This window comes from Ambystoma mexicanum, chromosome 13 (genome assembly GCF_040938575.1).
Source record: "Ambystoma mexicanum isolate Mex_15411 chromosome 13, UKY_AmexF1_1, whole genome shotgun sequence".
Lineage (NCBI taxonomy): Eukaryota > Metazoa > Chordata > Amphibia > Caudata > Ambystomatidae > Ambystoma > Ambystoma mexicanum.
Genome location: NC_090938.1, coordinates 178,925,208 through 178,937,278, shown reverse-complemented (window position 1 = coordinate 178,937,278; position 12,071 = coordinate 178,925,208).

The window sequence follows — 12,071 nt, the reverse complement described above, 5'->3', positions numbered from 1 at the left end:
GTATTATGTGAAGCTGTGTTTTGTTGGCTATGCGGGACTGTTTGTAGCATGACTAACGCAGTCTCTTTGGGATAATCTAAGGTGCTGGTAGTGAGGAGTATTGACGTAGCCATAGTAAGATAGGTGAACATGGCGTGTAGTGGGCTAGAACTCAGAGCAGGTACTAGTCAAGTAGTAGGGCACAGTAGGCTAAATGCGAAACTCAAATAGTAGGGTACAGTAGGCTAAATGCGAAACTCAAATAGTATGACACTGTAGGCTAAACGCAAAACTCAAATAGTATGGCACAGTAGGCTAAATGCAAAACTCAAATAGTATGGCACAGTAGGCTAAATGCGAAACTCAAGCAGTAGTGAACAGTAGGCTAAATGCGAAGCTCAAATAGTAAGGCACAGTGGGCTAAATGCAAAACTCAAATAGTATGGCACAGTAGGCTAAATGCGAAGCTCAAATAGTAAGGCACAGTGGGCTAAATGCAAAACTCAAATAGTAAGGCACAGTAGGCTAAATGAGAAACTCAAAAAGTATGGTACAGTAGGGCTTTTACCTTGACTCTACCATGTCCTTTGATAAACAGGTGAAGTCACTGGCCTCTACCACAGCCTACACATGCAAGCTTATCAGAGCTGGTAGGCCATTTCTCTCAAGTGACAGCTGCATTATCCTGGCTAGAGCACCAATCCTCTCTAGATTAGACTATTGCAATGCTCTCTACAATGGTGCAAACAAAGTAATTACTCAGAGGTTACAAATTCTGCAATATAACGCCTTAAGAGCTGCACTGGGTATGTATAAAAGAGTACACATTGCTTCGACTAGACGTCAACACAAGTGGTTCTCCACCCACAATAAAATACAGCTAAAAATGGCCTCCCTGACAGATAAAGCTTTAAACAACGCTGCCCCTACCTACTTAATAGACAAATTGTTGAGAAAAACTTCTAGTAGGCCAACAAGAGCCAACAATACCAACTGCCTTGTGGTACCGAGATTCAGGCTCACCGAGATTGGTGGCAATAATTTCCCTGTGAAGGCTGTCAAACTCTGGAATTCCCTGCCCCATGAGGTGAGAATAGACCAGCCTTACCTACATTTCAGAAAGAGGTATATCACCCACCTGAACCTGACTGAAGGCTAGACAGACTCTCACTACGGCCTATACAATACTGATACATGTTAGCTGACATTGCATTTCATTGTAAATATTTTTTTAGAATTTTATTGTACAGTTGCGAATTGTATATAATCTGTAACTTGAACATTGATACCCATCTCTTGCCTGTGTGTAACCCTACCTGTACCCTACCTGTACCATTATGTTGTGACACGGTGAACCATTTGAAACTTTGTAAGCTTTGCATCTTCTTCTTGCTGCGCCCTGCTACCTACGGGTTTGGTGCGCATTAGAAATAAATAAACAAACAAACAAACAAACTCAGTGAGGGAAGCTATGTCCACTAAGGCCTTTAACATAGGAGCCTGATTGGACGATATCATGAGATCAGCAGATTGGTCTAATGAATCAACTTTTAAAACTTTGTATTTCAAACCAATTGATAAAATGGCAACGTTGGTGGCAAGTAAGCTTTGAACAAGCATAATCGGAGTCTCCGGTCTTGACATAGAATTCAGATTTTCAACACATTTGTTCCAGAAAGTCATAATTCTATTAAAAACACAGAGGTGAAGGATTATCTCACCCTTGCAATTGTGTTGATCTATGAATGTACTTCATGCACTATGATATATTGTTTTTGTAATGATGTGATGTGATGTTATGACATGATTTTCCACAAACACCTGATTCAGTTCAGTGAGATGTGGTTTTCTTCATACTAGGTACAATCGTGGCTAATGAACCAGCTGGAAGCTGAGAGACAGAGAATCTTCAGTGGAGTTTGCATCTACCGATTGGGGCATATATTTGGATCAACAAAAGAAAAAGGAGGTGTCAAAGGAGTTGCAGTGTTGATGGGGATATGTGACTATGGATTGGACAGTTTTATCACATGTTTTTTCAGGAACCAATAATACTTGGGCTACCAAAGACTCGAAACAAGTGGGACTTGTCGTTTTTTCCTACCTTTGTTAATGTTCATAATTGGTTTGGTAATGCTTCTTGAGAAGTAAAGTTAAAGAGAAAGCATAATCCTTTGCCTCTGTGTCTTTAATAGAATTATGACTTTTTGGAATGAATGTGTTGAAAATCAGAATTTCACAATCCATTGATCACTAAATGAATCTTATCGCTATCAAAGGACACCTTGGCTGTGGTTAACATCTTTCAAAAATGTTGGTTGATTGAAGGGTGCTTACGCTTGACCTAGTTGGGTGGAATAGCTTACAGTGGCACTCACATTTCTTGCCAAACCTATTGGCACAATTTGGAAACGAGCATGCGTGTTGTGGCATGCTGGTTGATTAAACGTGTGCTTGTGCAGCACAAGGTTGAATCCAGTAGTTGACACCCATGAACACTTTAATTTATTAGAATACTATGATTGCAGGTCTAACACCTTTGACACATGCAGATTGACTGAAGTTGCGCTCATGGATGATTGGTTGAGTGTGTCATGATGCCTACCCCCGGAGCACCAGGTCAGGCCCAGCACCCCCGGGAGCAGGCATCATGCCCCCGGGTAAAAGCCCAGCGGCCCCTTATAGGGGCTCTTTGGACTCTGTCCTAGCGACGTTGGCGCCAGGCTCATGTTGGACATCAGTCCTGGCGCCATAGGCGCCAGGCTCATAAAGGAAGGTGTTTTGTGCACTTACCTGATGCAGACCATGCTGCAAGATTCAGGCCTCCCTGAGACCTGAAAGGGACTATTTTTTCATTGGGACTATTTTGCCACTCGGGCGTGGCCAGGGAAGGATACTTACCTGGAACTTCTTTGGGGGCTATTTAAGCCACGCCCAGACAGTAGCTCACGCTTCGCGTTGTTCTGCATCCAAGCAGCTGAACGCTCACCATGTCTGCTCCTGCATCTGGTCTCCAGCCACGCCCGCCTCGATCCTGGAACACCTGTAAGGAAAGAAGAGAAGAGAAAGGTGAAAACCAAGAATTTTATCAAACTTCTTACCTGCATCCGGAACCTTCACGCCAGCGTTCCTGTTCCTGAGAAAAGACTTTCATTTAAAAGCACTGCGTTGCTCGCTGCAACGCTGCGCTTCACTCACCTGTCCTCGGGAGTTCTTCTGGCTCCACCGCGACTGTCTGCACCGGTCGCCACATCTCTGCGCCTAGGAGAGAAGAAGAGACAAAAGGTGAGCAGAAGGAACATATGAGGAAAGCCTAATTTTCCGCCATAACACTTACCGGTCTTCTGTTGGTGGACCATTCCTCATTTCGGGTCGGCGCCGCTTCGTTGGCAGGTACCGCACCCCGGCCCCTATGGGGAAAGGACAAAAGACATTACTGGAGGAATATAAAGACATTAAGAGGGATCGCCTCCATCGCTAACTCACCTGAGTTTACCATCGGCAATTCAATCCCTCAACGCATCGCCTTCATTCTGCACCTGAAATAAAGGACAGATCACAGGTTAGGAAGGCAACAGAAAAGGAGGCTCAACACTTGAACTTTTGTAATCTTCATACTTACGGCGTTCCGCTTGGAAAAGTCAAGTGGATTTTGCCAGCGCCATTCTGAAAACCAGTGAAGTAACTGGACAAACACGCGCCCCTGCACCAGAAGCAGGATGGAGAGTTCATCCTTTCAAACCATAAGGTGAGCTTCAACCTGCGATTTCGGAGGAAGTTAGAGAAGAACGAAGGGGGGAAGGGGGGAGCAAGCACACTATTCTGCAGACTGTTAATCCCCTTTCTCATCTGCAGAAGGATATTCCTACGGGCCAGACAAGCAAGATTTGAGGGTCCTGTTCAGTCGGTGTTCCGAGTTCTGCGCATCACGCTCGAAGAGGCCACAGCAACCCAGACTAGATCAGCGCCTCCGTGGGAGTCAGGTGAGCGTTACAGAGTGCAGTAGTTAACTGACACACAATCTTTCCCATGAAATTTATTGCACACTTTCAAGGGAGTGCAAAGGTCTTAGGAAGTGCTACTTTATTGACCATGTGCTCTTGTATAACTTGGTTGAGCACAATAGCTGACACATGCCAGCACATTAATTTCTTGTCAAATTTATAGCACACTTTGAAAGGTCTAATTGGGATGCACTGGTTGATTGAAGGCATTCTTTTGCATGACTTGGTTGAATGCAGTAGCTGACGCAAGCAAGCACTTGAGTTTCATGGCCAAATTATTAGCACACTTTGAAGGAAGGACAAAAATCATTGAGGTGAGCTGTATGATTAAATGCATGAATGTGTATGACTAGATTGATCACAGTAGATGAAACATGAAAATTTGAATTTCATGTCAAATTTATTGGTACACTGCAAGGTAGGAAAACGCCTTTGGGATGCACTGATTGATGGAACACCTCATGGATGCTTTGGTTCAGCACAGTAGCTGGAACACACAGGAATGTATTTTTCTTGTCAAATTTATTAGCACACATTTAGGAAAGGGCACATTATAACCTCAAGATCCTTTTCATAAACATCAGACAGGGGGATCAGACGCAGAGTATCATCAGCCTGGTTGGTGTACTTACACCCCTTGTCATCCAGCAACTGAAACAACGACAATGTGACAATGTTTTAAAGAATAGGCGAGAGCCAAGACCCTTGTGGCATCCCAAATTGGATCCTTACTGGCTCTGCTGATGTTTTGCTGCTACTATCCCTAGCCGAGCGATTCTCCAGGAAGAATTTAACCCAGCTGGCCACAGGGGCTGAAAATGCTGCAAACTATTGGAGTCTCTCAGCCAGTAGAGCATGATCAACCAGATGAAACGCAGCAGAAAGATCTAAAAGCATCAGCAGAGCCGGTTGCCCATCAGGAGGCCGACGTGAAAAAAGGCAGCTGTCCTTGTACAGCTTAACATGTGAAGTGAATATGGTTTGCATTTTTTGGACCAATGTACCCTTAGAAGTATCTATAGTTTGATCTGATTAAAGATGCATTTTCCCATTTACAAACTCTGCCTCCTCATTCATTGTGCACATTCACACATAACATAAACACATTTGTATAGTATCATTGCTCATCAGCATACATCTCTGATAACAGCTGAATTCTTTTGGACCTGTAAAATGTCATCTTAAAGATTTCTGTGCAATGTGTGTCATGTTATGCTACAGTACCCAGCTTTTAATGCACATTTTCAACTTCTTCATATCACACGTTTAAGGTGTCATCATTCTTCATTGCTTTACTTTGCTGATAGTGAGGTGCCTGGTTTTGGAACTCGAAAATGTCACATTCTAGAGCTCTGTGCACCACTAGTTATGCTACGCAGCTTTTAATGCAGTTTCCCACCTAACCAAATCACACTTTTAAGGAGGCATTCCTCAGTGGTATCGTATGATATGATATTTATAATTTATGCTAATGAGGGGATACATTTGGACCATTAAATGTAATTTCATAAAGTTTGATGCACTATTTCATTTTGATATGTTACGTAACCCGCTTTTTCAACTTTGCTGATAAGGGACTCCAAAATGTCACCATATAGAGATTTGTGTACTGTTTATGGTATGTTATGCTATGTTACTCAGCTATTAATGCACATTTTCAACTTCTATAAAGGACTCTTTATTGTGTAATTCCTACACTCAGTGAACAGTGTCATCAAACTGAAGCTGCCAACAGCACATCAAAGCTCTCTTGTTCTTTCTCCCGCTCAGTCCTACTAACTTACCCCCGCTCCCTTGCTTTAGAGATCCGCCAGAGTACCAAGAAATCATGTAGGTGGCACCAATACGCAGTATAAGAACCTTTAACATAACATGACATTTTGCCTCAAATGTCATCTTATGATTATACTTTTAATGTTTTTTTTCATCTTGTAACGTTTTATTTCCTATTCACCTGTTATACTGCATCAATCCCCATTAATGAGAATATGGATAATCGTTTTTATACCCACTCAAAGGAAACCCATCTCTGAAGGTCCAGCCCAGGGGAGTTGGTAGGTCTGGAAAAGACCCGGGGCTATGCTGATGTTGGAACTGTTGGGAGTGGGGGCAGCTAGTCTTTTGGCTGTAGCTCCTGAGATTCTATCCGGGGCTACAACCAAAAGATCAGGGGCTATAGCCCCCATAGCCCCCCCTAGCAACGCCCCTGCTCCAGCCCTTTGAAACTTCAAATGAATTTCAACCCAACACCAATGATTACTCTCTCCCTCCAGCCCAAAAAATAATAGCATTCCAAATCTATTTATTTGCACAATCAGTGAGAAATGTGAGACGGTTGCATGCAGTGGGTCTCATTACGAGTGTGGAGGTAGCCATGCCGTCACTACCGGCATGGCTACCACCAAACTCGTGTTCGGGTCCTGAAAAAAGGGAATTACCGGGCCTTTCCGACTTTTGCGGCCCCAGTAATTCCCATTTTCGAGACCCGGACCGGGTACGTCCCCACTCCCATTTGAGCCCCCATAGGGCTCGATGGGAATGGGGAGGATGCTAACAACTGACCCGTTAATGACGGGTCCGTTGTTAGCATGCAGACCAGACCAGAAGTGCATACCGCCACCCACGAGGAAACTCGTAATGTGGCGGCCAGGTATGAATTGTGCCGGTACCTTACCGGCACCATTCATATCGCAGCCGCCAGAGTTGTAATTAGGCCCAGTGTATACAAAGCAGGAAATACTGGGGTTCAGTACTAGCAGGATAAAGAACCGCATGCACCACTCCCCAGGGCTTAGCTTACTTACAAACTCACAATGCACTGCAACATTATAGCGAGTTAAGTTTTAGCTTCAACATGATTCTATTAATTCCTAAAATAGTTCAGTTGACATATAAATGTTTCAATTTCAACATAACCTTTAAAATCTTTTATTCAACAGGAAATGTCAGTCCAGGGTTGGGATGATTTTTTCGGCCACACAATAGTTCCTGAAACTGTGGCCCACTTTTAACAATCATTGTCACCCATAGTTACACATGGTTTTAATGATCAATTACAACTTGTTCGCAATCCACAGGTAAAATCAACAAGGGATAAACAAATATGCCAGATTAGCTACATTTCCATCTGTTACCATAGTTATTTTTGGTTCTCCAAACTCTTCAGAATCAGGGACAACCATGTATTTGGGTGGTACTTGGACGCATTAGTTCATGGTTGTCCATGCTCTGTCCCGCAGCCACGTACCATCACTCGGTATCAACAGTCCACCATGGTAAAAGATATCAACAAACCATGGTCATTCCTGGACTTTGTCTATGGAGGTCTATAGTAAAACCATAGAAAACCATTGTTTGTCCCTTAACTTGAAAGGGGGACATTTAGTCCTACAAGACCCTCTGCATAGTTCACAAGGCTTTCTGGGGCCGAGGCCAACACTACTTACAACACACTCTTCCCAAATACACTCCCTCTAGAGCACGTTTTTCCAAAAAGTGACTTGGGGGTAGATCCTTATCCTCTGCAGGGGCCACCCTCCGGAACAGTCTCCCTGCCTATCTCTACGTCTCGAGCCGGAACCCCTAACATTCCGGAAACTCCTCAAGACCTTCCTCTTCTCTTCTGCCTTCGCTCTACCGCTTCCCTGCTTACCTCCGCTTTCTATCACTACCCCCTCCTTCTGCTCAGCTTGCTAACTGGACGCATGGCTCACCTCAGAACCTTACAGTCGTGCAAGGTCACTGCGGAAAATAAAGTGGTTTGGAAGTTGGAGCCTATTCCCTTTTGTAATGGCTTGGCAGGGGAAGAACAATGGTCTAGAGGGGTGCCCGGATCAATGCCAGAGGTTATGATTAATTCCAAACCTTTCATCTATCACCTCTTTTGTTTTTGCTGTGGTCGCCCTGAGTGAGACAGATATGCCCAGACGTGGGTCCCGTGCCTGCTATGCCTAGAGACCCAAGCCACTCCTCACTGATCAGGCCCAACAAGGCCGAACATGTTTGGGGATGCTTGCAGTCTCGTGCAGTAGGGCTGTGACCAAGCAGTTTGGGCTGGACTGCCTCTTTTGGCGAGGGATGAAGTCTGATTTGCATATGGTCTTTTCCCTTTTGTTAATGCTTGGCAGGTGAAGAACAATGGATTGAAGGGTCGTCCAGAGCAATGCCACAGGTTATGATTAATTCTAAACCTTCCAGCCATCACCTCTGTTGTTTTTTGCTGGGAAGTTGAAGCCTAATAACAATGGAGAAAAACAGGAAGGCAAAACAATCAGGGAAACGAACAGCCAGTGAAATTTAATCGCTGGTCCCCTTTAGTGAAATATATTATGTTTTCCCAAAATGTACATGGTTGTAAAAATTTGAAATAAACCTAGGGCCTTTTGATTCTCCACAAAGCATTAGTGTCCTCAGTTATTTCTGGCAAGGATGCATTATGTCTGAAATCCGAATTGGTGGTGGCAGCACTGAAGTGGCTGAGTTCCAATGTTATCAGTACTGAGGGCTGAACGAAATGCAAGCGGCGACATGTGATCCTGGGCAAGCAATACAGTGGGCCTCATTATACGGAAGGCGGCCACTTAATGAATGGTGCCGGTAAGGGACCAGCGCCGTTCATTACGGTCCGCCACATTACGGGTCTGCTCTCGGGTGGAGGTAAGGATGTCTGGTCCACACCAGACGTCCTTAGCGGCACCCTCGAGCAGACCAGGATGCAAACAACGGGCCAGTCATTAACGGGCCCGTTGTTAGCATCCTCCCCATTCCCATTGAGCCCTATAAGAGCTCAAATGGGAATGGGGATGTACCGGGTACCCGGTCCCAAGAATGGGAATTACCGGGCCCACCAAAGTCGGCATGGCCCAGTAATTCCCTATTTTCGGGACCCGGTAAGCAGCATGGCTACCTCCAAACTCGTAATGAGGCCCAGTGTACGGTCTTGTACTGCTTAGAAAAGAAAGCAAGCAGCACTGTATGGAGGGAGATCGCCATGAGATCTTGGGCAGGTTTTCTTAACTTTCTGTGGTGGAAAGCAATCAGCACTGGGGGATGGCACCGGAAGGGGGGAAGTGGGTGTTAAAAGTATGTGCACAGAGCTCTCAAGTTTCCTGTTACGTCACCTGTTACATCGTGCCTAGAAACACTTGTTTACAGGCGCGTTATGAATGACTTATATGATATCATATCATACCTCTCCTGTTTTTTTGACTTTCGATTCTGAGACTGGTATATGTTTCTTTCCTATTTAAAATGAATGGGAACGACACGTCCCAGAATTCCAATTAAGGAGGGAAGTGGGTGGTCTTTTCATGCCTGGTCATGGGAAACCTGAGAGTTCTGTGCGCATTGGTTATAGGTCATGTTACCCAGGCGATCATACGCAGCAGGACATAAGTTATAGATATTCTGAACCTCATGCTCTGATTGGCACCAATCACTCGGTTAAAAAACCACTGTCAAACACTATGTAGTAATCTGGCTTAAAGAGCAGCTGTGTGTGTGTGTGATGTCATGAGCAGTGGAAGGTTGGTGTTGGAGTGTTCTACTGGGTGACAGAGAGAGCAAGTTGTGAGCTGAGAAGATGGGTGTGGGGGTGAGTGTTATAATGTTGAAGGTATTAGAACCTTCATAGCCTCTGTTCCCGATGATGTTCTTCCGGCTGTGAGATTCCAGAACCTGGAGGACACAGTTGGAAGAAGGCATAGGGATTGGCACACGGAGGGAACTCTCCATTAAAGAATAAACACACCAAGTTAAGAGAGACTTTGAGTGTACGTGTGTTTGTGAGTCTAACGTGTGCATCAGACACAACAGTGAGCCCGGTGTTTCCCTTGTGAACTTGTGTCATCTGTGTTCCCCTACCATTTCCGTGTCTTGTTGATGGAGTACAGGACAAGGACAATAAAGACCCTAAGAACTTACCTGGAGTACTGGAGGTCTTCGTTACTACACACTACTGCAAAAATCGTTACCTGAAGCTCAATAAAAGAAGCGCACCTTTTATTCCCCAGGGATAGATGCATTCCTTTGTAGCACTACATTCAAGGCACTATTGTGGAAAGGGACCCCTGTTAGTACAAATGTTGTTCTGAAATCTTAAAACGTCCACTCACACAAAGCTTTCCAAATCACCCTCATGCCAACCTAACAGATCATTAAGATCTATGTAGTGATGTATGCTGGATTACTGTACCTTCGAAAGACTCTAATAAGCAGTGTTGCTGTGTAGTTAGGCATTTCATCAGTCCCAGAAGAATGAAGGGCTGGGTTTGCCTTACCCAGATATGATCCTTGCCTTTGTCTGCATGCTATGCACAGATCAATGTGGCAAGGCCTCAGCTTGCTTTGCTATCTTTCCTGCTGTTCTTTCAGTCCTGGGTGAAATGCACATACACAGGAATGCCTCACAGGCCAGAAGAGTCTTGGATCCTCAGCTGGAGCCGCTGAAACTTTGTTGTTTTGTATTGTAGTCATCATTTATATAGCGCTATTCCCTCATTTGTAGGGCCTCACTGCGCTTTGTGGTTGTATGTGAACATTCTAAGAGTTTACGTTAACATGCGTGTGTGCAACAGTTGCTGTTGATTAAGCCCCAGATAAACACACGCGTTATGAGACGTGAGGAAAGAAAGCACTGTGGCCATTGCATCAATCAAATAACATGAAAAGACCGCATAGGACGGATCAGTGGCACACTGATCATGCACGTGATTTGAACGACATGGGCAGTGTCTGAAACAATATGCACTCGGGACACAGGTGCTGCTTATTAACTCTCCTCACTGAGTGGCTACAGTCCCTCTTTATGGTTCTAAGAGACTTCATTTTTCTATTATCAACCTTTTCAACAATGAGGTTGCTAACAAACATTTCAGCGTGCATGCAGCCCGCCCTGTGTACGCCGTGTGTACAACTAAACGCGTCTGCAGCCCATACTGTGCTCTATGCCTCCACTTACCTTGTTGTGTGTCCTGTGCCTACGTATTAACATTATCTATTCTCTGTGGTAGATGCTAGTCCAGACCTGGTTTGGACTTTACACTTTGGGACCTGTAATCCTAGATTTCCCCATTTTAAATGCCCCAATAAAACGAGGACTGGACTTTCTCCCGAAAGGAATGGATATTCTTGGCATGTGCACTGTGCTGTATTCACCTCCATGATCCTTTCTTTGTTGTGTTCAGGTTGAGAGGAATGGAGTCCGTTGTTTACGGTTCTGACTTGCGTACATGCCAACGTTATCTATTACATTCCAGTCCTGGTTTTAAATGTCCACTCCGGGACTTGTAGTACTGGATTTATAATGGGGAATTCCAGGACTACAAGTCCCAGAATGCAAATTGTAAACAAGGGCCGACTGGAATGGATAATGTGGGCACGTATGGATTTATGAGAACCATCATACCATATCAGCATGCATATATGCCAACATTATCTATGTCATTTGGGAAACAGTAATACAGTCCTGGTTTTAATTTTCAAGCCGGGGACTTTTAGTCCTGAATTTACCCAGTGTAAACCATGGACTACTGGTCCCAGAAGGCAAAGTTAAAACCAGACTGGATAAGCGTCGCCCGAATGGAAAGGATAACATTGGCATGTAGGCATCGTGAGCCCCTCCCTTTGGTCTCCATGCCTGTGCTTTCTTCTTTCTCGCTGCCTCGCGTTGTTCACAGGGCAGGAGGGTGGCCTATAGGTTTCTTACGCCTCACCTATTTATTCTGTAGGTGGGCCCGATTGTTTTGGGCGTGAGATGCGTATAAAGTTGCTGCTATGTCTTGCGAGCCGAAGGAATAGTGCCCACTCTCTTCTACTGCTGACAAAACACTGTAAATGAGAGTTCTCATTTTCAGTTTGCTTATTAAGTGACGCCAAAGCTTCGCATTTAAGCTCAAACTATTACATTATAGTAAAGCTATGGAGAAATGGCATATGAGGAAAGATGCAGAGGTTGTAGGTGTTGTTTAGTTATTTGCCCACTTATTGATTGCCCATAGCCATTCCCACACAGTTCCTGTCCCTCCCCGTCCCAAAACACATCCTCCTGTGATTACTTTGAGCTAACTTTACCAAGCCTTACCATCAAAC